A 27,378-nucleotide genomic window follows, 5' to 3' on the forward strand; every position below is an offset into this window, starting at 1 on the left:
AGTAGAGATGGGAGAATAGTAGGGTGACTGCAGTCATCCAGGAAGGAATGGCCCAGACCTGGTAGTGACCGAAGAAGTGGAAAGATGTGGATGATTCGTTATGAAAGAGTGCACTGATTAGAATCTTTCTGCAGGAAATGAAACTTAAGCTTAGGTAACTGAGGAACAAGATGAGTACTTGGGAACAAATGTGTAGAAAAGTGTGTCCCAAGAAGGAAGAGGTCAGTGAGGACTAGGGGGAAATATTTCCTGTTCTGTTTTCTTTTAATTCTCAAAGCCATATATTCAGAAAGGAAAAGGAAAAAAAAAGTTGCTTTCCATGTAAAAGATGACAAGCCATCAGACTGATGGTATGTCATTTTAAGTGCATATGGTATGAATGATTTCTGTCTTTATTAACTTCCAATTACTTTAATTTCTCAGGGTGTGGCAATAGCAACCTCAAAACCCCAAAGAAACAAACTTTGTAGCATGGTTCAGAATGACTTTTATGTTTTATTGCACAGAGGCTGGCTTGTGGGAGAATCACAGTATCTGTGGAATGTGTTAAGACACAGAGTCACGATAGAGCCGCCAACACTTCCATTTGGCTGTTCACAGAATCAGAGTCCACACATCCTTGCCAGTCTGTGCAATAAAGTCTGCATTACCAATCAGCGTAATGGTAATCAGCTTGTTGCCTGACTCATTTATTCTCTTTTTTTTTAGCATCACTGAGTGACAAATGTACAGCACGTGGATATAAGTTTTGTTGGTTGAAAATACCACAGTAGCAGACAACACTCTTTAGAGACTGTGATTGAGTTAACTACGATAAGTATCAGTATGCCTATGCTCAATACATTCTCCACTTCTAGTCTGGCCAGTGCATGTGTTTTATGGGAATACACCACTATTATTCTATCTAAATAAATGGAGGACATGCATTCACATCATTTTTCCCTCATGTAGTACTAGGTATTATCTAGTTATATTTGGGGAGGATCATGTTTTTAACCTTTAAATTATTCATGCATTTGGTGACTGTGTGTTTTCCCATATGCTAGGCATTGTTTTAGGCATGTGGATTCACAGAGGATGGCCAGACATTATTCCTGCTCTTCTGAATGGGAAAGTCTGACACATACCCTGAAATGAAGTATTAAACATCGAATAATATTGAATATATTATAAGGAACAATATAAAATAAATATATGATAAATGTTGGATAATGATAGTGTATTGTTCATTATTTAGTAAATTAAAATCAGTAAAATAATTTCAAATTAGTAATGTCAAGTTATAACACTGTGCAGTGCCCAGTATGTTGTGGGAAAATTTTAGGCAAAGAAGTATTGAGACTTGGTGTAGGTTATGGACTATAATTTGCTTCTGTGTGAAGAGTAGATTGAGCAGAAATAGAATAGCCAATATGCACAATAATAGATGCTCAACATAAGTAGTCGTTAGGGTAAGGCAGATCAAACTATAATGAGATACTATAATGAGATATCGCTTCACATCCACTATGAAGACTATAATCAAAATGACAGATAGAGCGAGAGATGGCAAGGATGTAGAGGAACTGGCACCTCATATATTGTTGGTGATAATGTAAAATAGTATAGCCACTTTGGAAAATAGGCTATTTCTCAAAAATGTACAGATAGAGTGAACCATATGACCCAGTGATTCTACTCCTGTGTATATTGTTGTTGTTCAGTCATTCAGTCACGTCTGATTCTTTGTGACCCCATGGACTGCAGCACACCAGGCTTCCCTGTCCTTCACCATCTCCCAGAGTTTGCTCAAACTCATGTCCATTGAATTGGTGATGCCATCCAACCATCTCATCTTCTGTTGTCCCCTTCTCTTCCTGTCTTCAATCTTTCCCAGCATCAGGATCTTTTCCAATGAATTAGCTGTTTGCATCAGGTGACCAAAGTATTGGAGCTTCAGCTTCAGCATCAGTCCTTCCAATGAATATTCCTAGGTATATACCCAGGACAAATAAAAATATATGCTCATAGAAGTACTTGTATATGAATATTGAGAGCAGAATTATTCATAATAGCCAAAAGATGGAAATAATTCAAAGGTCCATAAGCTGATGAATTGACGAATGGATATATAAATTGTGCTGTATCCATACAGTGCAATATTATTGAGCCATGAAAAGGAGTGAAGTACTGATACATGCTACACCAAGGATGACTCTAGAAAACATTGTGCTAAGTAAGAGAAGTCAGAGAAGACTAGGTGTTGTAAGACTCCTTTTATATGAAGTGTCCAGAACTGGCAAATATGTAGAGACTGAAAGTGGATTAATGTTTGCCTGTGGGTGGAGTGTGGGGATGAGGGCTGATTTAGTGGGTATGAGGCTTCTTTTTGGGGGTGATGAAAATGTTCTGGAATTAGATAGTGATGATGGTTGTAAAACTCAGTGACTATACTAAATCTACTAGCTTGTACACTTTACACAGGTGAATTGGATAGTATGTGTATTTTATATCCTTAAAGATGTCAAAGAAAAGAAAAAAAGAAAAAGGAAAACAAGAGAGGAATCTGGTAAGAACATGGGCTATGTGACTGGCCTTCTTGCTATGGTTCACAGCTGGCATACTTGGGGAATGAATGTGCCAGATACATTCATACTAGCTGTCAGAATGACTTCTGATTGCCCTCCGTATTCATACACCAGCCCCGCAAATGACCTTCATTTCTCTGAACCAGCCCTGCACTTTTGTTTCTGCTTACCTTTGTTTAGACTCTGCTATGTTTTTCTTTTCCTTCTCTTTCTGTTAGGAAAAAGAATGTTACTAAATCTACAAATTTAATTCAAAAATCTCCTTGAAATGCACCTTGATTTCCCAGTAATATATTGTTTTTGTTTTCTGTGGGTTCATTTCATGTGGCTTGTGCCTCTGTAAGATCTTAACCACATAGCATTTCAAGATCCATTTTGAATTCACTTTTTCTTTTCCTCTCTCACTTCTTCTCTTGTCTCCTCCCTTTCGTCTGCTCCAGCCTGTGTTCTCTCTCTCCTTCCATTCCTTTTTGACAATCAGAAGGAAGTTTCTCTGATACTTTAAAGTCCCCAAATCTATCTTCTCCCATTTGGTATCTGTAGATTTGCTTGGGCTTCCCTGATGGCTCAGTGGTAAGGAATCTGCCTGCCAATGCAGGAGACGCAGGTTCAGTCCTTGGGTAGGGAAGATCCCCTGGAGAAGCGTATGGCAACCCACTCCAGTATTCTTGCCTGAAAAGTTCCATGGACAGAGAAACCTGCAAACTACGCATAGGCTGGCAGTTTCAAACAGTATATAATAAGCAATTCTGAAAATAATCAATTCAATAAAAATGTCAATAAATGCTTATTAAACACCTCCTATGTACCAGGCCCAGAGTTTCTCTGAGATCCAACCAGTCCATCCTAAAGGAGATCAGTCCTGGGTGTTCATTGGAAGGACTGATGCTGAAGCTGAAACTCCAATACTTTGGCCACCTCATGCGAAGGGTTGACTCACTGGAAAAGACCCTGATGCTGGGAGGGATTGGAGGCAGGAGGAGAAGGGGACAACAGAGGATGAGATGGCTGGATGGCATCACCAGCTCGATGGACATGAGTTTGAGTAAACTCCGGGAGTTGATGATGGACAGGGAGGCCTGGCATGCTGCAATTGATGGGGTCGCAAAGAGTCGGACACTACTGAGCGACTGAACTGAACTGAACTGATGTGCCAGGCATCAGTTCTTAGAAATACAGCAGAGAACAATAGGAATCTTCTTTAATATTATTTAAGATCAGAAAATGACAGCTGTACTGCAGAGACTTAAACTGAGTAATAGGAGAAGGAATAAAGACATCTTAAGATTAAATGGCCAGGGAGTATCTGTGAGGAGATATGACTTGAACTGTGATCTGAATGACAGAAAGGAGAATATCCTCCAGGCAGAGGGAAAAGTTCATGTGTAGGCCCTAGGGTCAGAAGGTGCTTGGACCTAAAGAATGTTTCCTGTGATGAGAGTTTGGTGGGCAAAGGAGTGAGAGAGGCAGCAGTGTAGTTGGAGAACTAACCAGGGGCTGGATCTTCTGTTTCGCATGTCTGTGGAAGGAGTTTTGTTCTCATTTCAATGAGAAGCCACTAAAGGAAATGTGTGTGCATGTGTACCAGTTTCCAAATTTGTTGAAGTTTGGGATTTCATGTTTAAAACTCTCTATGGTCAACGAAAAAGTAATATTCCAGTCCAAAAAGTGTAAAAGAGAAGTGAAGAGATAAGTCAGGAGAAGGGGGAACTCAAATAGCTAAGGGTCAAACTGGAAAAGAATGGAACTCACAAAATACTGGACTTCAAGTGATAAAGGACAACATTTAGAGATGCTGTTACCAGAGGTTGCACAGTATGTATTGTGGCCTTCTTATTTTTGCATAATCCAATTCCAGCTTAAATGACAGAGGAAAGAATTCTTTTCTATCAGAAAACTTTAAAAGCCTTTCTTACTATCACATAGAAGAGTGTGTGTGTCTTGTAATGAAACTGAAAATAAGATGTGATTGGTTAGTGAGACAAAGAAGTATAGCATCACATTCTTAGCCAGAATTGTAAAGAACATTTTGAAAGGAATAATGTATTCAAATAGAAATCCATTGAATATACCAAAGGGTTTCATAATGTTTATTCATTTTAGACATTGGAAACTTTACTTCTAGGAATTTATCTTAAGGAAGAGATCTTAAATCTGCATAAACATTTACCAGCAAGTATGTTCAACAGTTTTGTAAAACTAATAAAAATTTGTAAACCTTCTAAATATCCAGTAATGGGGCAATGGTTAAATAAATACTCTAAGCAATGCAATGCTAAGAATTTTTTTCCATAAAGTATGGTTAAGTGAAAAATATGATATTTTCCAATTAGTCATGGTTAAATGCAAACAAATTAGGTAAAAAAAAATAACATCTGTAGTTTATTCCTAGTTCTGAGATTGTATATTAAAAACTCAGGAAGGAAACTTTTCCAAAATGTTAACAGTGGTTATTTCTGAGAGACTGGATAACAGAAGACTTTAAATCTTCTTCTTTTTAATTTATTTTTCCCCTTTTTAATTTATTTTCTGAAATTTCTAACACAAATATGAGTAAAAATTAATAGAAATGTATTAATCAAAAATTAATTAATAAAAATAGCTGAAGATTTACCTACTGCTTACCATGCTGTAAATGCTTTATTTTATCATAAGTAAGTTGATTTAATGCTTACAATCATTTTTTGAAACAGATATTCCCATCTAGTGTTGACAAAACTGAAGCACAGAGATGTTAGTAATACACCCAAATCACACATCTAGCAAACTTTGATGCTGGGTTTAGAATCCCAGGCATTTGGATACTATGCTTCTTGCAAATACCTAAACAGAAAGTAAAAAGTTTGTCTGTTACCAGACACAGAATGAGAACTGTTTCTTCAACTTCGTTGTTGAGAGTTTGTCACCAGCTCCTCAGTGAGGAGGGGCTCAAGATTACATGTCATCTATTACCAATTTTATAGAATGTGGGTTTTCTTATGGAATATGAATTCTGTCATTTTCTATGAGCCTCTCAGATTTTTTGATTAAACACGTCTCATTTATAGGTACTTAGACAAGAGGCTCATGTCAGACTTCATGAGTCAAGATTCTGATGTCTCTCCAATGAGAAAAACCAGGTAAGCTTATTTTGCATAATGTCTTTAGACTCTAATTTCACTGGATTTGCAATGTGGGCTGCAGTCCATGGGGTCGCGAAGAGTCAGACATGACTGAGCGACTTCACTTTCACTTTTCACTTTTATGCATTGGAGAAGGAAATGGCAACCCACTCCAGTGTTTTTGCCTGGAGAATCCCAGGGATGGGGGTCGCACAGAGTTGGACACAACTGAAGTGACTTAGCAGCAGCAGCATCCCACTGCCACTTATTGTGGCCTTGTGTCAGATGACTTGGACTGGCCCTTGTCATGTACATCTTTTATAAGATTAGACTATATTTTAGCAAAAAGAACACACAATAAGAGATATGAAAAAGTAGACTTTACACTAGGAATGAAACTGGAATAAGATGTCAAATGAGACTGTGATGAGAACTGCCCATAACCATGACACTAGCATGTATCATGTAACAGATATAATTATTATTATTAATTGAAGTATGCTGATTTATAATATTTTATTAGTTTCAAGTGTATAGCAAAGTGATTCAGTTATATACATTAATATATAGATAGATATTAATAGATATTCTTTTTCAGATTCTTTTCCATTATAGCTTATAACAAGATATTGAATATAGTTCCCTGTGCTATATAGTAGGTCCTTGTTGTTTATCTATTTTATGTATAGTTGTGTTTATCTGTTAACTCCATACTCCTAATTTATTACCCCTGCCTTTCCCCTCTAATAACCCTAAGTTTATTTTCTTTGTCTGTGAGTCTGTTTCATAAAATAGATTTTATTAATAAGTGCTTGCTAAGTGCATATAATGTCTGTGAGTCTGTTTCATATAATAGATATTATTAATAAGTGCTAGCTAAGTACATATAATACATATAATTCCCCCTACTCAAAACAGTCTGTGAGATGGGTGTCATCTTTCTCCCCACTGGGGCAGAGAGAGGTAAATTCCCCGAGGCCATGCAGCCAGGCCTAGTGCTTTTCATCACAAGGCTATCCTTGCTTCCACAAAAGCAAATGGCATCTTTCACAGCCAACACGCTATCTTTCTCTTCCTTCTTCAAATAGAAATCCTTAAATTACTATTTTCATTATTGTTTTACTTCTACTAAGTGATAAAGAAATGAAAGTTTTTCTTTTTGTGGGCTTTCAATGTTCTTTGTGAGAGATCTTTTCCCTCCTGTCATTAAAACTCTTTGCTGAAATGTATGTGTTCCTTCAGCTGGCCCTGGGGATTCATGATCCTGAGTTGCGCTGGCAGAGAACGTGATGGTTCACTGTGCGGGGCTCTGGGAACAGGCCGATCATCGTGAAATGATTTCAGGAGGCACTGAGTCAGGATGGCTGGAAGCCTTCGGAATCTGACAAGTTCACACCCTTCTTTATTTACCTGCCACTGTGCTTTACTCTGGGTGTTCCTGGGCAAAAGGGCTGACATCCCTGATGCTCTGGTGTCTGAACCTGGCTGAGTAACTGGGCCGTCAGCCCTTTTGCCCAGGAACACCAGAGTAAAGCACAGTGACAGGTAAATAAAGAAGGGTGTGGTTTTCTTGCTTTTGCATCTGTGTCTAGTCTGTCTGCCGACAGCCTCTGGAAGAGCCTGCCATTGTCGGAGGCCTGGGCTCTCTCTTGGCCAGCTGGGAGATCAGAGCCATGTTTCAGTCACAGCCCCTCTGTCTCTGCCAGCTGCTGGCCAGAAATCCTTAGCTGGTTGTCAGCAGTTATGCTCTGGCCCTTCAGATTGGACACTCCCATTTGAACGCATCATCACTTCAGTTTGGGTCATTTTTCAACTAATTTTAAACATGGCACCTTTTCCCATTGGCATTCTATCCTGACTACCACTCTCCTGTCTTGAAAAAGACACTCCCTTTCACTTTGCTGTTTAGCACACATTGTATGTGTTGCAATGTTTATAACCTCACTTTCAGTGTTGCCTTTCTCTTCTATCCCATTCTTCAGTGAATTATAATGCATCTTTAAAGGATATTCACTTTTCCCCTTAAAACAACAGCAAAAAAATCAGTGTTCATTTTACAAAATCAAAGGGGTGAAAAAGAGAAAATGAAAATTGTGTGTAATTAAGGTGCCCAGAGATTATTGCTATTGTCATTATGCAAGTGTCTTCCCTTTGTATTGGTGCCTATGTCCTGTACTTTACAGGTAGAGGTATGCTTATAGCGGCACAGTGATGAAAATTGCTTTTAAAAATTGCCTTCTGGTCAAAGAAGGTGGACATATTTGTTTGAGATAATTGTTGTTTTGTTTAGGCTAATGCTAATTTTTCCCCTTTGAAAAGTTATAACATGCATCTATTATAGTACACAAATATTCAGTGCATAATTTGTGTTACATATGTATGTACCTATGTAATAACCCCCAAGATTAAGACAGAATGTCTTCAGCACTCCTCACCTAAGAAGATCCCCTCATGGCCCATCCCAGTCAATAACCCCTCTTCCCTAAGAGGACTGTTCTGATCCTTATTGCCTTAAATTAGTTTTGTCACTTCTTGAACTTTATATAAATGGAATCATCCAGTCATTCCTTTGGTGTCTGATTTCTTTTGCTTAATATTATGTCTGTAAAAGTCATCCATGTTGTTGCATGAACAGTAGTTTGTTCTTTAGAAAAAATTTGTTGCATAGTATTCCTTGTCTGAATACACTGCAGTTGATTTTGCTGATGAACATTTTGGATTGTTTCCACTTTTAGTCTTCGATGAATAGAGATGCTATTTTGATTAAAGGTGAAACCTTTGTAGTGATTGCATTGTTGCCCAACTTCTCCCTCTGCCCAGTCCAGCTCTCTTTCCTCCCAATCCCACTGCCAATTTTGAAGGACTCCTTAATAATCTTCTCTAATGGTGTTAATTCCATTTCACAGTTCACTTTCTGAAAACCTGACCCTCAATGATAGCTTTGATAAATGTGTTATGTTATGTCATGTTGTCGGTGATGGTTTTTTTTTTTTTTCCTCTAAGACTTGAAAATGCTGAACCTTAGAAGTCAGGTTTTCATAAGGTTCTGGTCATAAAAGGGACATAACTTGACATACCAGGTGCACTGTCAGATTGAATGTCATGATGAAAAGTAATTGCCCAAGCACAGGTGAGAGTTCTTTAGATTTTTAGGCAAAAGCTTCATGTAAAATGAGAAAAGTGATGTTGTAGGAGGTGTCATCTGCCTTTGACATACAAAATGAATTGAAAAGAAATCTTTTCTAGACAGTTACAAAAGTTCTGACATGAGGAAGCAATAATCAGGCAGGGAGGAATGGATGGAAGGACCTTTGTGAAGGAAAGAGATCAAGCTTGAGGCATTGAGACTGTGTGTAGACTTGTCAGTGCAGGGGATGGGGAAGTTAACGATGACACCAGTGCTCTGAATCCAAATGGCTGGGATTACATTTCTCATTCCATTCATTTGGGCTTTGGGAAAGAGGAAAGAGGGTAAAGGAGCATGCTTTTGAAAAAAAAAAGAAGAAAAAGCATGTATGTGGATAAGAAGATGCAGGGTTTAGGAGATGTAGTTGGAACCATTTTATTCCATCAAAGAATAAAGATATGGGCCTTTTATGTACATGGGGATTCAAAAAAGAGGGATAAAGATCTGGAGGTCATACCGTGTGTCAGTTATCTATTGCTGCATAATATGTTATCCCAAGACCTATCAGCTGGTAAAAGACAAGATTTTTCTTATTTCACAGATCCTGTGGATCAGGAATCCAACTTAGCTGGGTTTCTCATGGGGCAACCGTCATCTCAAAGCTTAACTGGGAAGGATTTGCTTCCAAGATCACTCACATGTCTGTTGGCAAGATTCATTTCCACGTGGGTTGTTGGACTAAGTTTCAGATCCTCGTGAGCTCTTGACCACCATCAGTTGGTTTCCAGGTGGCCCTCTCCACAGGGCAACAGACAGCAATGGTAAAAAGGGATTGAGAAGCTCAGAGAGAGTGCCAGCAGTAGAGACTCTAGAAAAAGTGAGAAAGATGGGAGTCAGACTTCTTTGTAACTCCATAATGGAAATAACATCCCATCACCTTTGTTATATTCTGCTTGTTACAAGTGAGTCCCTATGTTCTGCATGTACTCATGGAAAGCGGGGGTCACAGAAAAATGTGGGTCCAAGGAGGCAAGGATCATTGGGAACCCTGCCAGAAGCTGCCTACCACATCTAGATAAAGTAGTATTGGAGGACATGGTGCTGATACACTATGAAGAAACTCTCCAAGCATTTTTGACTACCTGTAACTTTGTAATTAGGAACTTCCAGAAGAACATTAGAAACATTTTCCTTTGATAGAAGGTCATGTCAGTGGAGGTGTTTTGGATGTTTATTAGTGCACTAAGTAACCTGATTTGAAAAGTGAACTGTGCGATACTATAAAATATCAAACACTTTTCTAGCAAAAGTGTATTACCTTTAATTACACTGATTTAAAGCTGTTAATATTTTTGTCAGAAACAATTTTTGAATGGATGTGTCAGGGTAAAAACAGCAGTTGTCAAGTGAAGAAAGAACTAATTTGTGTCTGTGCTGTCTGTCTTATTAGCAATTGAGTCTTTAAATACTGAGCATTTGTGCTTACCATTTCTTTTCTAGAAGGCCTTCTGACAGTGAGGGATTCAAACTGCTGGAATGCTATTGTTTGTGGTAAATATTTGTCCTATGACTAGGGAATTAAATTTGGTTTCTACCCTGTAATATAGACAAAAGCATCACTAAGAAGTGAAAGCATTTAAGCAATTCACCAATTGGTCAAACACAGAGCATAAGCAAAGCATTCTGGGTGATTACAGAGTGCAAAATAATAACAATAATGATGACTACTCTTTGATGAGAGCAAATCAGGTGACTTGAAGCACTTGAAAAGGCTTGAATTCTATTTGCAGTCTTTTTAAGCTATTAATTTCTTTAGCAAGTCTTTGTTATTGGGCAGTGAAAAGGAGGGCTTTTGCTTGACCTCTATGGCAGGGTTTCATAGTAGTGGCTTTATTGACATTTTGAGTCATGTAATTCTTTGTTGTAGGGGGTGGTGGGGCTGTCCTGTGCATTGTAAGATGTTGAGCAGCATTCCTGGCTTCTTACCCACTGGATGCCAATAGCTTTCCTCCTCCCACCCAAGTTGTGACAATGAAATATATTACCAGATATTGCCAGGTATACCTGGGGGTGGAAGGAGAAAGGCAAAATCATCACACTGTGGAAATTAACAAAACTTTGCAATTAACATTCTAAACTAACAAGAGGTACTGTTATTTTACTTTTACTTGTTGCACTTGTGAACAGGTTTTCTTTTCTCTTGATCCTTGAAAGCAAAATTCTGTATGCTATATACAAGACAATTCATTCTTTTATTCATTGAGCCAATAAACACCTATTAGGCACATCTATTGAGTGCCTATTGCATGCAATCAACTTTAACTAGGCATTGTAAAGAATAAAGAAAAAAAAATACCATAAACAGATTTTTTTTTCCTACAGAAGCTTGAGATCTTAGAGGAGGTGGAATAGAGATTTAGGCCATGAATTTGTATAGCTGTAGTGCAAGTAGGAAGCATTAAATTTGACGAAAGAAAGAGATAAGATTTATGAAACGTTTTAAAGGAGGGAAACTCTTATTTTTCTTTTGCAGATCAGTGGTAGATGGGAAGCTCATTCTTGGGCTGGGATTCTGTAACCTGAGTTTAATAGGGTGAGGTTGACCTACCGTTTGGGGTATGAGAGTAGATTTGGAGTTAGAACTAGACCTCAGGAATAAAACATCAAATCCGAGAGGCCAGAGAGAGAGAGAGAGAGAGATGGAAACCCCCTCTGCAGCTTCATGTGGGTTCTCAGCCAGAAATGGCAAGACGGAGGAAGCATGCATGCGTGCTAAGTCACTTCAGTCGTGTCCAACTCTTTGTGACCCTATGGACTATAGCCCACCAGGCTCCTCTGTCCATGGGTTTCTCCAGGCAAGAATACTGATGGTGCCATTCCTTCCTCCAGGGAATCTTCTCAACCCAGGGATTGGACCTGCATCTCTTTTGTCTCCTACACTGGCAAGTGGGTTCTTTACCACTAGGGCCAACCTGGGAAGCCTGGAAGAAGCACATGCGTATTTGTTAATTGCTTAGTTGTGTCTGACTCTTCACAGCCCCATGGACTGTAGCCCACCAGCCTGCCAATGCAGGAAACCCAGGTCTGATCCCTGACCCCGGAAGATCCCACATGCCTTGGAGCAACTAATCCCGTGTGCCACAACTACTGAGCCTGTGCTCTAGAACTTGGGAAAGCAACTACTGAGCTCATATGCCTAGAGTCTGTGTGCCTAGAGTCCATGGAATACTCCAGGCAAGAATACTGGAGTGGATTGCCATTTCCTTCTCCATGGGATCTTCCCGACCCAGGGATTGAACCCTGGTCTCCTGTGTTGCAGGCAGATTCTTTACTTCTGAACCAGCATATTTAAGACCAAAACATGTGAGGAACCTGGAGAACTTTTCCTAAAATACCATTAAGAACATTTGGTCTCCTTTGTACAAATCTGTTAATGACCAATGTACAGAGGGAGCTGTAAGTGTACTAAACAGATTTGATGAGAGGGAGACCTTCCAGTGGGACCAAATTTATTTTTCTCTTACTCATGGTATCCAGTTGCTCAGGACTGGTATATGGAGAGCAATTCAAGTTTAATACGGGAGAAGTGTAGCCATTAGGAGATACCAAACACCTCCCACTGACCAGTCATGTAGCCTCCATCTCCTTCAATAGTGGTGTGCTGTTTGCATGAGCCTTCCAAAAAAAAATTCTCCAGAGAAGATGTTGTTAACCACAAATCTCATGGTGTTAAAATTCTTCAAGTCTATTCTAAGACTGTTAATAGGTATTACCTTAAAGAGTTTAATCCACAGATTTGTTTTTGAAATGCCAGGTAAAGCAAATTAAACACATTTGTTTACTGCACAACTTGTCAAGCCATTCAGAGACATCATAGATCTCAAATGAAGGGATATAAATAAAATGAAACATTTCCAAATTATTTGGTTACTAAACTGTTTTGTCCTGTAGCGTCTCATGAGAACATGGGCTAGGCTACACGCTTTGTAGAGCCCTGCCTGCTTATGAATGAGTTTGTGAAATGAGAGGCTGTTGAGGGTACAGCAGGGAAAATTCATCAGCATGTGAATATTCACATGTCCCTCTCTTCTTCACTTGCTAAAGAGGCATCTGGCTCTGCCAACATGGTTCCATCACTTCTACTCTACCAAATAGGTTTCTGTCTTGATCACTAGCTTCTTAATCTTTATAATACATCACTGGACATGGTGAGGACATCACTAGACATGGTGAGGTCTGGAGATACTAGTTAGTTACTCTGAAAAGGTCAAAGAGCAAATGGTAGGAGAAAAATAATAGTGAGGGGAAAATGAAAAGTGGGACCAGTTTGAAGAGCAGTTGTTGGTGTTAGCTTTCATGCATCTTAGAGTTTGAGAAAGAGGGAATATTTGGCAAGAGACTCTTTCTGGATGTTACAAGATTAATTTTTTAAAAGAATTTTCTCTATCTATTTATTTTTGGCTGTTCTGGGTCTTTGTTTCTGTGTCGGCTTTTCTCTAGTTGCAGCAAGTAGGGGCTACTCTCTAGTTGTGGTCCTTGGGCTTCTCATTGTGTTGGCTTCTCTTGTGAAGCATGGGCTCTAGGCACACAGACTCTAGGCATGTGAGCTCAGTAGTTGCCTTCCCCAGTTCTAGAGTACAGGCTCAGTAGTTGTGGGACATGGGCTTAGTTGCTCCGAGGCATGTGGGATCTTCTGGGATCAGAGATCAGACCTGGGTCTCCTGCATTGGTAGGCAGATTCTTTACTACTGAGCTGCCAGGGAAGTCTACAACTCTTAAGTTGACTTTTTTCCTTATCAAACTGTAGTAAGCATTTAAATTGCTTTTTATTTATTGGTTACTAGGATAAATTTCTTTAAATATAAAAATGAGAAATGAGTTGAAACGAGGCTTTTAAGATGGATCCAAAAAGCTTTTATAACCATTAAAATGTTATTACAGGGAGTATTTAATTGGGATCAGAGCTTGTGGGTTAAGGTGAAAGAGGGTCACAGTATATGGATATCCTAGAAATAAAGGCTTAATGGAATGAATTGATGAATATCTCTTATTTTATTTTCCCACCCATGTTCTGAGAACATCAAATATGCCCCATTTTCTAGGAACTGTTCCTCTTCTACTCCATGTGGTTCTGAGGAGCTGCTGATCCCAAGTCATAGCCTTGTGGCCACAGGAATGGACACATGAAAGAGTCCTGGCCAATCACAATCACCCATTCCTATAGCTGCAGGTATGAGCATGTGACTCAATCCAGGCCAATCAGAATCTTTCCCTGCAATTTTATATAGAAAGATGGTGAACTAAAGAAATGGTGTTGGGATTAAGCGAGGGTGATGGAAACCTGGCATTGTCTGCATCCACATTTCTGTTACCACTCCATCCCTCCTGCTGGCCACCAGGAAAAAGCCAGTCTATAGAAATGAAGGAAGGCACCAGCAGAATCTGAGTTGGGAAACAGAAGAAGATTGGGAAACATAATCACATTGTCTAAGTTTCTGGGTTCCCTGTGAACCAGCTTACCTCTGGACTCTCTTGTTATCTGGGCCAGTCATTCCAGTCTAGTTTAATTAATGTTAGTTTCTGTCCCTGGTAACCAAAGGAGTCCTGGGGAATTATCCAGACATGTTCTGAGTGTTATGAGGACAGAAATGTATACATGACAGTGATGAAGTAGAAGGGCCTTGAAGATGGAGAGTGAAGGGATTGCTGTCAACTTTCCCATGAGCTCTGTTTGCTCAGAGCAGAGGCTGATAGGAGACTGAGGGTGTGAGGAGGGAGTGGCAATCGTGAAGTGAGCAAAAACCGAGAAACTAATTTCATCTCTCCTTGAGTTTGCTATCCAACTGAAGTGATAAGGCAAGATGGGGTGGGTGCCCTGGATGGTGATTTGATTTTGAATTACTTAAGTTTACAGTTTAAAGGTTGATCTTTCTTTTCTCTGATCTGTTTATCACAATAGTCATGGTATATTACCATAAAAGTATTTTATGGTGTATTACCATAAAAAATAAATGGTATATTATCATAATATAATACAGACCCACACGTTTTATCATTTGCTTGTTTTAAGCACATCTTTATGGTTTGAAGAGGCTGTAGGTACAAAGAAAATATGATGCTTCTCCAGATTTGTCTGGTGCAGTATTCAGGCTATGGATGTGAGCAGGATAAAACTGTGGTAAAATCTACCCACATCTGGCCGGGCAGGATTATTCACATCATCAATGCCAGGCGGCACCCACAGATCCTTCTCATATCCATTCCCTGTGTATTTCTTTAGAAAATTCAGTTCTTCCCGCACAAATTCACGTCTCACTTTGTGTCTTTGTGAAAGGCAGTAACTAAGCAGATGATATGCTTTGAAGTGGGAAGCATTTGAGTTCTTGAAAGAAAACACAGAGACCATATTGATTTTTCACTGTGAACCCGAAACATAAATGAGAGCACCACATCAGGGTTTCTTTTCCCCACCCCCCTTGGCATTTACTTTATTTTATTCCTCTATCCATCTATTAAAAAATAAAGTTCTTATGATGCTGCCCCTGATCTGAGCATGTCATTTTCCTTCTCTTCTATTGCCTGTGTACCTAGGACTGATACCTAGTGTAAACTCAAGTTGAATCAGAAATCCATTTCCAAAGGTAACTAAACTGGGAAATTAATTTACCCTTTGGTCTGTGTGCATGCGTGTGAGGTGTGGGCTTGGCTTAGTGGGAGGATGTGGGCAATAGGCCTGTGATCCTGGTCAGCAAACACCTCATAATCTTGGCAGCAGGGCTAGGGATCCTCTAAACATAATGTAAGACCTTTTTTCCTCAGATAAAAAGGTCTTGGGCTCTATGTCCTATGATGGCTCAATAAATGTTAGCTGACTTTTTTTTTAGCTAGTTAATACACTTATGCATTGATTAAAGACACTTGGGGTGTGTAGCCAAGTGAATGGAAGGGATGTGGGGAAATGGATGATGATAATGCTGGAGACTAGTGTTTATTAAACACCTACTCTGTGTAAGGCACTACTGGAAGTGCTCTGTGTATGTTTTCATTTACTTGCTACAGTGACCTTATGAGGTTGTCCATCTCTCACATGAGGAAACAGAAGGACTGAGACAGAGCTCATGTAGCTAGTGTGTGGTGGACCCAGATCTCTGTGACTCCAGAGGCTAAGTTATAAAAGAGCTAATTGAGTCAACTAGTGAATGGCAATTTGATGTCTATCAAGGGAACGGCTGTCTTGTTGTAGCTGTTCCTAGAGATGCCCAATCCTAGGCTGAGGTTTATGGTCAGGGCTATGGTAGAGAGACATTCCATCCACTGTGTAAAGAGGACAGGATGAAAACTCAGAGGAGAAAGACAGCTTGTGGGGCAGTGACCTCAGAATTTGGACAGATGAGCCAGGGTCATATGTTATTGTAAGGGTTTGATCACCTTAAAAGCCTTACAAAGGATTGGAGAGGCTTAATGCCAGAGTGGGACTTGCATTTTTATAAGATTACACTTGCTTCACTACAAAATGGATCCAAGTGTCCAGATGGGGTCAGCAGGGACTTTTAGGAGGTCATTCCATTGATACCATTGGCATGGGAGAGTTAATCATGGCTTGAATTAAGCTACTTGATTAAAATAAATTCAACTTAGGCAATATCATTCCAGATGTTTAGTCTGTCACATTCGTACATTCCTCTTGCTTTGTAATTTGGTCACCACTTTCAGCTGGACAAGGAAACTTGGGGGATTTTGAGAACAAGTTACTCATCAAATCTGGGTAGTGAAGGGGGAGAAGTATACATAAGTGAATAAATCTTGTTTTTGGGTAGAGGTGTTTGGGTGAAGGAGGAATGTGGATCTGAAGGACAGGGTTTGCTGTTAGAGGTAGAAGGATTGAAGTTACTGTTTGTTCCAAAGACAGGCATCTCAGGCAAGTAGAAAAACCCGTGAACTGAGAATCAGGAGACTGCTACTTTTTATTCATTAAAAAAATTATTTCGTTGAAATGTAGTTGATTTATAATGTTGTATTAATTTCTACTGTACCAGCAAAGTGATTCAGTTATACATATGTATACATTCTTTTTCTTATTGTTTTCCATTATGGTTTATCACAGAATATTGAGTGTAAGTCCCTATCCTTTATGGTGGGACCTTGTTGTTTATCCATCCAATATGTAATAATTTGCATCTGCTAATTTAATTTGCTAATCCCAAATCACTCAGTTGTGTCTGACCTGGTAGCTAATACTATTTCAATGTGTTTTCAATTTTACAGGGCACTTTTTAGCTGCATTTTCTCATTTAATCATCCTTAACATTACTGATAAGGTGGTGGTGGTGGGGATGCCTGATTATTATGCATCTTACATCATTTAACCACTTGCATAGGTTTTGCATGGATATGTGAATGATCTTCCCTGCCCTCTTTTCCCCATATTCCCTGGGAAACTCTCTAAGAGAGAGAATCAATGGGAGAGGAGTGGAGATGGCTTGTTAGAAGGGATAATGATGAGAGCAAATGACATTAAGACTCAAGACATTCCCATGCCCCTGGGCACCTATAACACTGTAGAGAAGTTCCGATCAGCGTTTGCATCATCAGTGGCCTGCCTTCCCGTTGACCCATGGGGGATGACGTTGGTGGTACACCCCGAGGTGATGCTGACGCATGGCCCTGCAATGTTCCAAACAGTTCTCGGGTGGTAGTGGGCACCCAGCCGAGCTGGGACTCATGATGTCACAGAGGAATCTTAGTACTTGGAAGGCTGACAGAGTCTGCCTTTGCCAGCTACACACTGCAACTCAGAAGGGAATTGGACCTTACAGAAAGCACACTGTCACTCCAGCCTGGAGCCAGTCAAAATCAGAACAAGACTCTGCATGGTTATAGATTGATCTAGTTGAAAGTGAGGAGTAGCATCCACTAATCCTCTCTAAGATGATTGATTAAAAATTATTCCCATCCTTACAGGGCAAACGCCCAGCTCCGCCTTCCTGCATCAGACCTGAGTGTTCTCAGCCTCCTTCCCCAAAGCTGAGGACCTGCAGGGAGCAAAACTGTAGGGGGAGCTGTTTTGTTTTGAATGTGGAGTATAATCTTGCCTTTTCAAGTAAGCAAGATAGTCAAATTCTCTCTGAGTTTCTTGTAGAGAAAAATTGTACTTTCAGAGACATTACAAAAATATCATAGAAAGAAGCCTTCATCATCGTATAGGAAACTTTACATGTTATGGTTCAAGGTGGAGTCTGAATTAGGATATGAGGCACATACTCTTTGTAACTATATCAAATGGAATATGGACATTTTGGAGATAAGGAAAAAACACAGGCTTTGAAGTCGAAGAGACCTGGGTTCAGGTCCTAGCTCAACTGCTTACTAGCTAAGTGGCCTAGGGCAAGTTGCTTCCGAACCGTGTGAAAAAGAAATAGAAGAGCATCAATCACCCACCCACATTATTATCTGGATTTAATTTGACAAGTGTATTTAAAGCTCGACCTGCAGAACAAGTGCTCAACAAATGATTTTTCTATCCTTCTCATTTCTGAAGAGTTTCAGACATGATACCCATACACCCCATCTATGGATTTTACCTCTCTAATTTGTATTTGGCTTTTCATAAGAAAGATGTGATTAGGTTCACAAAACAGGGCACAGACTCAAAATTAGTGCTGCTATGAAGCTAGGCATCCTCCTTCCAGGATGGCTGGAGGATTGAGCCTTGGCAGAAGAGCGTTTGGTGCTGTGGGAAAATGTATTTGTGCTCAGGTCAGAGGGAAAATAATGACGGAGTGGCATTTGCTTCTGTGGAGATGCCTGGGAAGTGACTTGAAAATGATTCTTGAACAAAAGCATATTTCCTGGCATGCTATGGATATATGACTGTGGCAGCCGAGGGACTGCTTGGCTCCTCAGACGTAATATTCTGCTCGGGTTAAGCCTCCTTCAGGACCCAAAAGCCTAGAGGTCCAGCAAGCCAATTTCTCTGCCTGCAACAAAACAAAGATTGCTTTGGAACACATCTTATAAATCACAAAGGGGCTTACTACCAGACCAAGAAAACTATGAGTAGTTAAGTAATAAATGGAATCAAGATGGCGGGGTGGGGAACAGTCCCACAAAAGACCAGCAACAGATTACAAGGGAAAGTGTTCTGCGTGTTCTCTTTTGTTCTGCCATGTTCAGACCCAAGCATCTTAATGAGAAGCTGTGTTCTTGCAGGATATTACCTCAGAGAGTCTCTCAGAAGCCTTGCTAAGAGGTTGCTTTCTTAGATTTTTTTTTCCTCCTGTCTCATGTATACAAGAGAATTCCATATTTGACAGTGTCCTGGTACTTCCTTTATTGAACAAAGGCATCTTAATTTTTCCATGACAGTAGCATTTAAGTTACCTCAAGTCCAATCTTAAAATACTTGTTACACTTAAGGGGTATTATTAGAATAAAGGTGGAAGGAAACATGGAGACAATTACTCCAATTCCCTCATTTTGTAGGTGACAATTTGGGTGCCCAAGTTTAGTGCCTTTTTAAAGCAACACAATGACTAAGGTCAGGGCTTGGTCAAGAACTCATTTGTATTTCTACACTGAAGCTCTTTTGACATATCATCCTTTGGGTGATTAACTTAGAACATTAAAAGGGATGTAAGTCTAAAAGGATAACACTACACAGGACCACTGTAGAAAATGGTGACACATAGAATGAAGGCACCACAGAGATCATGTGGTTTATGTTTTATATAGAAAATGCAGCAAAGATAAGGCAACAGGGCTAATCACCGATGGGGCCAAAATTTGAACTCATTGTGTCTGGTGCATCTGGTATCAGTTACAAATTCAGTTGGAGCTGGCCAAGGGTTTTACTGGATTAATCTGTGTTTGGAATATTATGAAAGAATTGCTGATCTAACTTCAGTGGTGTGTGAAGAAGTTTGCACTTTGGGAGCACACAGAGACTGGAAATGGGAATTCCGCTGAGCCTGAATGGAGAGAGTTTTCCAGTTGCGTCGCCAGTCCTATGCCACACAAGAGAGTATGTTCGTTTCGTAAGAAGAGCAGAAGTGACTTTAGAAATGTGTGTGTGTTTTCCCGGGGTGGGGGAGGGAGTGAGAGGCTGTGTTCTGCTTGAACACAATCTGTTATTTCCTTTTTTGCCTTTCAGCTCTTTTAGGGACTTTTACAACCAGAAGAGCTTTCATGGTTTCACTGATTTGACAAGGTGTAGACACAGATGGCCCCTATGAAAGCCCCTCTCCAGGGTGCTTGCATTTGGGCATAGTGATTGAATTAGTCACCTTTGGAGAGATGAAAGTCATGTAGACTTATGATCTGATACCACAAAGGATGCCATGATCAGATATGTGTTTGAAAGCAGAGAACAGCTAAGTGGAGAAACAAAGATAACCAAAGGAATGAATGAACAAACAAATGAATGGATTGCATGTGCTGTATCATCTAGCTCTAAGGGGTACTTGACCTATGATTTTTCATTATGACCATTAGGGGTCTGACCATAAAGTCAACACAGTGGAAGGCAGAGTGGTGACAGGGAATAAAAATAGATCAGGATAGTATCATTTGGATCTGGAATCTAGTTGAGCCAGAGCCAACCTCTATTATGGACGTTTCTGAAAAAGAGGCTAACAGCTTCTCTCTTTTAACTTAATTCTGTTCAAGTTGAGTTTTCAGCTCCATGCAAAAGACAGTTGTAACTGACACATGAACTTCACATTGCCAGTAAATTGCTTTGTTTTGCAGGATGCCCAGCCAAGCTTTAAGAAAAAAGAAAAGAAGTGCTAGGTTGGCAGATTTCTTATTGCAGTTGCTTTATTTATTTTTTTCTTTTTATTGTTTTTGTAAAGAACATGTTAAGAAACACTCCAACTGAATTCCACATGGTGCCTAAATCCTGATCCTTCTGAAGCAATTTTTTTTTCCCATTCTCTGATTGGTTTCTGGATACTGAGGTTCTAAAAGAATAAGAAACAAAGGAGTTGGTCAGAGTATGATTTTTTTTAAGAAGTCAGAGAACTGAAGTGGGGGTGGGGTGGGGTAGAAAAGATCAAAACAAAGAAAAACAAACAAAAAGGAGTGAAATATCCAAGTTTGAGGTTGATTTCATTTGCCAAATGTTCCTAGTAAATTGAGAAATTGGCCAAAACACCATAAAGGAAAAGCTTGTTTGGAAAGGTATGTATTAATTAAGTAACTCCCATGGAAACTAAGTTTTTTCCCCCAAAGTAGGCTCCCAGCATTGAAACTCATTGGCCTTAACCAGCCTAGATTGAGCTCCTTTGTTCATCTCTGAACTAACCACTGTGGTCCCAGGGATGAGATGCTGTGATTTGTTAGACTCAGATGTCTACCTGGAACTATGGAGTTGATGGACACCACTCTATTGAGATGATGGAAAGGCAGTACAGGGAAAATCAGGATGTGAAAGGTAAGTGAATAGAGATTAGGCAGGTAACAGCCTAGAACATTCATACTAGAGTTGTCTCTAAAGTGGCCACTGGGTCGAATCAAAACCCCTTTAATGGCATATTTCTAAGGAAACGTTAGTGTCCAAGGTAAGTATTTCTGTGAGATTTATAATATACATACCTGTGTCTGTATGTTGGCATTTTCACATTTATAGGAGTAGTCCTAAAACACGGAGAATGCTAGGAACCTATAGAATACTTGTGGTTTATAGTATAACAGTGAGGAAATTAAGAACTGAACATTATAAAATCATAAAGGCTTCACTTTCAGTTACTTGTTATATCATCTTATTATAGAGTCAAGATTTCCTTCAGAGCATATTAATATAAATAATTTCAGAGTCATACAACAGTAATTTTTGTGAAACGATTAGCCTTGGGCTCTTTGATTGTAACACATTCAGAGCTTTCTCATTGATGCAGCTGTACAGAAAGAAACCACTTGGTTGGGGTGATGGATTGGGGTGACTAACCAAAATGATTTCTTGGAATTATTTGGCCCTTTTGTAAGAAGTTTCCTACAAAACAAAATCTATATATTGTGTCTTTTCACAGAGTTGGGTTTGGTGACTTTCTTATTCCCCTTTTCATATTCCTTTCCCTCAGAATACTTGGTACATAAATAACTCACTAATTTAAAAGCCTTCCCTCACACCTAGGAAATGTGTCTTATTCTGAGAGGAAGATGGATGCTTACAATAAAAATAAAGCAAGGGAAAGATGAATGGGCAGTGTTGGATAAATGCATTGCTGGAAGAAAATAAGATGGTGGTCATGTCATTCTGGCCTGACTTTCCTCTGTTTGACTTGATAGTCCACCTTCTGAAACAGGTGACTATGCCATCCATCATATTCTCCATTTCCTTTGTAGTAGATTTCACTGGTTTAATTACCATGTCATTGACTGCATGTAATATGCAGTATTTGAGTTGAAAGGGGGCATGGACAACTAAAATGACATCTCATTTTTAAAGGAACCTCTGTTCTTAAATACAGGAAGTTGTAAAATCTCCAGTAGCAAATTTCATTAATTCTTAGGCAGTACTATAAGTGATGGTATTCGATCAAGTCAATGCCTTGAACATGAATCAGGAGTTTAACTTTTGTAACCAACTGTCAGTCTTTACTCTTAAATTACAGTGAGTAGTAATTTTTTTTTGTTTTGTTTTGACTTTGAAGTTGAATTATTCTTTTTCCTCAGTCTGTCAATCAGAAAGGAGATTTTTCTTCTCATTTGCATTCTGCATGGTTTTCTGTAGATAATTAGCATCTCTTCCCCCTCCTCCACTATGCCACTACTTTGTTATTATTCTCATTCATCAAGTTCTAAGTATTTCTTTAAATTTCTGAGGAGCTTGACAGGCAAAACTATATCCTGTTATTTATGATATTAAATAACACCTTCTGAAAACCCCTTTTCAGGCTTTCTGTCAGATTTTTAGTAAAATGTCATTATATTTGTATCTTTGTTTCTTAAAGAGAGAGACACACACAGAGAGAGGTCATTTCAGAACCATTTGCCAAAGCTCTCTGCAATATGATTCTATCCATGTCAACAGATCTATGAACTTGACTGTTTACATATTGTGTCCAAAAAATTTTATTTCTGCCTTATTTTTATCAGCTAAAAAACAAGAGTAGAAATGATCTAAATTTCCAAGTAGGTGAAACGTTAAATAAACCATGTCACAACATAATGTTAGATAATATCAAAAAAGGATAAAGTGAATTTACTTGGACTCACTTGAAATGAAGTTTATGGAGTATTATTAGAAATAAAAAAGCAATTGCATGATAGTCCATAGAGTAGACTCATTTTTAAAATAAATATTTTAATCTCATGTATCTATGAATACATAGAAACTATCATCTGTGGTTATCTCTGAGCAGTGAGAATTATGGTTAATCAGTTGGAGGGGAGTGTTCCTATTACATTGACATACCCCTGCATTTTTTTTTATAAGAATGTATAAAGATTTAGAATGCACATAGATGGAAGAAAATACATATTACATACTCTCATTTTATAAGTAAGAGAAATGAAAATGGAGGAATTAAATGACTTTCTTACAGTAACACTGCCCACTTGAGCCAGAGATGGACTTTGGATCCAGGTCTTTGGACTTCAACTTCTGTATGATTATTCCTGTATCAGATTGGCCTTCCTCATATGGACTGATTTTAAAAAATTAATCATCAATACTAGTATCTTTAAAATCAAATAGAATAAAAACTTATCACCCCCCACCACAAAAGCTTGCAATTTAAATTTAGAAGTTTAGATTTTACCCTTCCTCATCTATAAATGTACTTTTCCTGAATGAGTTAAAATTAAATGCTTCTCTTCATTTTTTTCAAGTGAGCTTTATTATCATCTAATAGAAAGGATAACTCTTTCCTTTAAGGGAAGAAATATCTTAATTAACAGAAAAGTTAAATTGAGTCATCAAATGAATGTGTGAAATTAAGAGGAGGAGGGCAGGGGGAGGAAGGGAAGACTGCGTTTGGGCTGCTTTGGGTAATATTCTAATCTTCCAATACCAGGGAAAGTCTCCATGCCTCAGCTCTTCCATCACAGATGCTCACTGGAATATCTACGAATTGACTTCACAAAGACCATCTATACAGGTGGATTCTCTCTTTTTGATGTTGTTGTCTTTTGTATTTATTTATTTGGTCATACTGTGCAGCGTGTGGGATTTTAGTTCCCCAACCAGGGATTAAATCTGGGCCTCCTGCATTGTGAGTGTGACGTCTTAACACTGGACCACCAGCTTAGTCCCCAGGTGGATTCTCAGCTGAGCTCTGCTCCTTCTACTGTCCCCTCGGTCTCATTCATTCCTTCCATCCTGGCTGCCCACAAAAAGTTGCCCTGGATAGATGCTCAAGCACCTGAATTCACCTTATGAGTACTTTATTCACTGTTTTCTTGCTGTTATCTTTGAATTACAGATATTTAAGTTTATCAGTGTGTTGATATTCTCTTTCCGTCTGGGGGATATAGATTCTTTGATTTTGAGGAAAGAGCTTTGTGAAAAAGAGAGAAAGGCAGTAATCAAAAAGAGTTTCTGAGCTGAATTTTGATGTGACCTTATCATGAGTGTTGACTTCCTTAACAATTATCAGTCACCACTCTCATCAGTCTAATCCTTGTCATCATCAGAGCTACTATTTGTTGAGCACTGACAGGGAGTCAGGCACTGCAGTAGGCATATTATACAGCCTATGTTTCATACAACTCATGAGGGTAGTTGCTGTTATTATTCTTGTTTGTATGTGAGGAGAGTAAGCCAATAAGGCTTACATGATTTGTAAGCCAAGGTCACACTGGTAAGACTGTCTTAGCTGTTTTGGAGTAAGATTGTCTTCTCTCAGGATTTAGGGTAGGAAAATAGGCCAACGGAACACAGTAACACACTCATCACAGAAATGGAATCCCCCAACACTTTCCCCCTCCACTGTGTTCAGCTTCTTACTTTATAGGGGATCTCTTTGACTTTCTGAAAACACCTATTGATTGCTTTGTGTGGGGAGATTTACACAGGCAATTTGTAGGTCTCAGATGCCATTCAAACATTCACTGCTTGGTTGTGGATGGGAAGGATGTTTGTACAGGGAAGGCCAAGTAATGTCATCATTTGGCTTCATTTGTGCAATGGATGACTGTGTTCCTGGCACTGAGAGAGATGCCCCAAAGCCATTTGAAAGATGAAAGTGCTTATCTTGAAGCAAGGTTTTCTGCGAGATCACAAACCAACCATCTAAAAGGTTGGTTAAAAAAAAATTGAGAGCAAAGAACTATCAGACTCTTCAAATTGAAATTTTTAATTAGGATTTTAACAGCATGTAGGAAAACTGTCTTTGCTCTGGTCTTTGATTCTTCTTATAGGATGGGGAGAAAGTTTTCTTATCCTTTGGCATTGAAACTTCAAAGACACGTAGCAATTATGGAGTTTTCATTTGACCTCACTTTGGTATCTGGGCATTCTTCCTGGATTCTATAGTCAAAATTCTTGTCTGCAGCTTGGGACTGATTTTTATATAAATAATAGGTTTGTCCTATCTCAGGTGCTTATTAAAATGTCATTAAGTAATTAGCTGAATCAAAAAAGGATCATTGTACACCTATATCTGACTCTAAGCTTGTCCATATCTGAGTTGAGAATTCCACTTTACTCCCATTACATTGAAGCAACCGTTAAGTCGGGTGCCTGTGCTATAAATAGAGAAGGAACAAGTGCCACTCTTCAGTTATTTGAAGGAAACCACTTCTGTTACTTTCTCTCTCTCTCTCTGCTAACATCACTAACTGGTTTTGGACGTAATAAGGGTACATGTCCTGAGGTCATCAGTGACTATGTAACACATTATGAAATAAAATAATTGTATTGCAATGTTGCTTCTCATAGCACTTTCCACAAATGTTTAGATTTTGTATAATCTTGAAAGTTGGATATTAAACACTGTTCTAAAAAAGTTTTTTTTTTTTTCTTAAGATTTACCCCTACATTATCTCAGGCTGCAATAATGTATGTATTGTTATTACCAGTGGGATTTTGTTGTTTGTTTCCCTTCCGATAAATTTGGAGAAACTCCCTGAGATGTCGCTATCACACTAAATGGTTCAGTTTTTTTAGGGCAAGTCTGAAGGAATTTAATTTTCTCAATATTTTGTCTTATCTGTAGTATCTTCTAGAACATGCATCATTTTGGTAGCAATATAGTTGAGACATACTTTGGGCATGGCAAAAGTAAAAAAAAATAGGGAATCTTCCCTCCTCACTCTCCCTGGAGAGTACCAGGAGTGTACATAAAATGTACATGGATGTTTGATATAGTGAAATATTACTTACAACTCTGCTTGATTCTGAGTTCATAGTAAGGATAAAGCTTATATGTACAAAGAGCTTTGTGATTGAAAAAAAGATTTCCAAAACTTTTGGTCAACTGGCACATAACATTGTTCTTCATTTTATTCCACTGATCTATATGTCTACCCTTATGCCAGTACCACCCTGTCTTTATTAATGTAGATTTTTAATAAGATTTGAAATCTGAAAGTGTGATTTCAGATTGCCCTGTGATAGCTAGCTACAAATACCAGTAGCCTATCAGCCCCGGGAGGCAGAAAATGTGTTTGGAACTCCCCTGGAGCCCAGTCTTTAGAGAATTTCCACTATTTAGCTCATCTGGAAGCTTGCTGAAAAACTTCATTCTCAGAGCTTGTTCTTACCTAGCCTGATTCAGAACTTAATCAGTATCAGTAGCATTTTCCCCAGGGTATTGGTTGGAAACAATAAGTGGCAATTATTTATAATGGTCAAAGTTGGCTTAAAACTCAACATTCAGAAAACTAAGATCACGGCACCTGGTCCCATCACTTCATGGCAAATAGATAGGGAAATGATGGAAATAGTGAAAGATTTTATTTTGGGGGGGCTTCAAAAATCACTGCAGATGGTGACTGCAGCCATGAAATTAAAATATGCTTGCTCCTTGGAAGAAAAGTTATGACCAACCTAGACAGCATATTAAAAAGCAGAGACATTACTTTGCCAACAAAGGTCCATCTAGTCAAAGCTATGGTTTTTCCAGTAGTTGTTTATGGATGTGAGAGTTGGACTATAAAGAAAGCTGATCGCTGAAGAATTTATGCTTTTGAACTGTGGTATTGGAGAACTCTTGAGAGTCCCTTGGACTGCAAGGAGATCCAGTCAGTCCTGAATATTCACTGGAAGGACTGATGCTGAATCTGAAACTCCAATGCTTTGGCCACCTGATGCAAAGAACTGACTCATTGGAAAAGACCCTGATGCTGAGGAAGATTGAAGGAGGAGACAACAGGATGAGATGGTTGGATGGCATCACTGACACAATGGACATGAGTTTGAGTAGGCTCTGGGAGTTGGTGATGGACAGGGAAGCCTGGCGTGCTGCAGTCCATGGGGCCGCAAAGAGTGGGACACGACTGAGTGACTGAACTGAACCGAGGTACCATTACTAGTTAGGGCTAACAAGAGGTTGACCAACAAATGAGAAAAAAAAATGAGGAATGGGAGACCCACAGGGGGTTTTAAAAATCTCTGATATATTGCTAGGAATCTAAAAGACCA

Source organism: Odocoileus virginianus, chromosome 26 (genome assembly GCF_023699985.2).
Source record: "Odocoileus virginianus isolate 20LAN1187 ecotype Illinois chromosome 26, Ovbor_1.2, whole genome shotgun sequence".
NCBI classification, from domain to species: domain Eukaryota; kingdom Metazoa; phylum Chordata; class Mammalia; order Artiodactyla; family Cervidae; genus Odocoileus; species Odocoileus virginianus.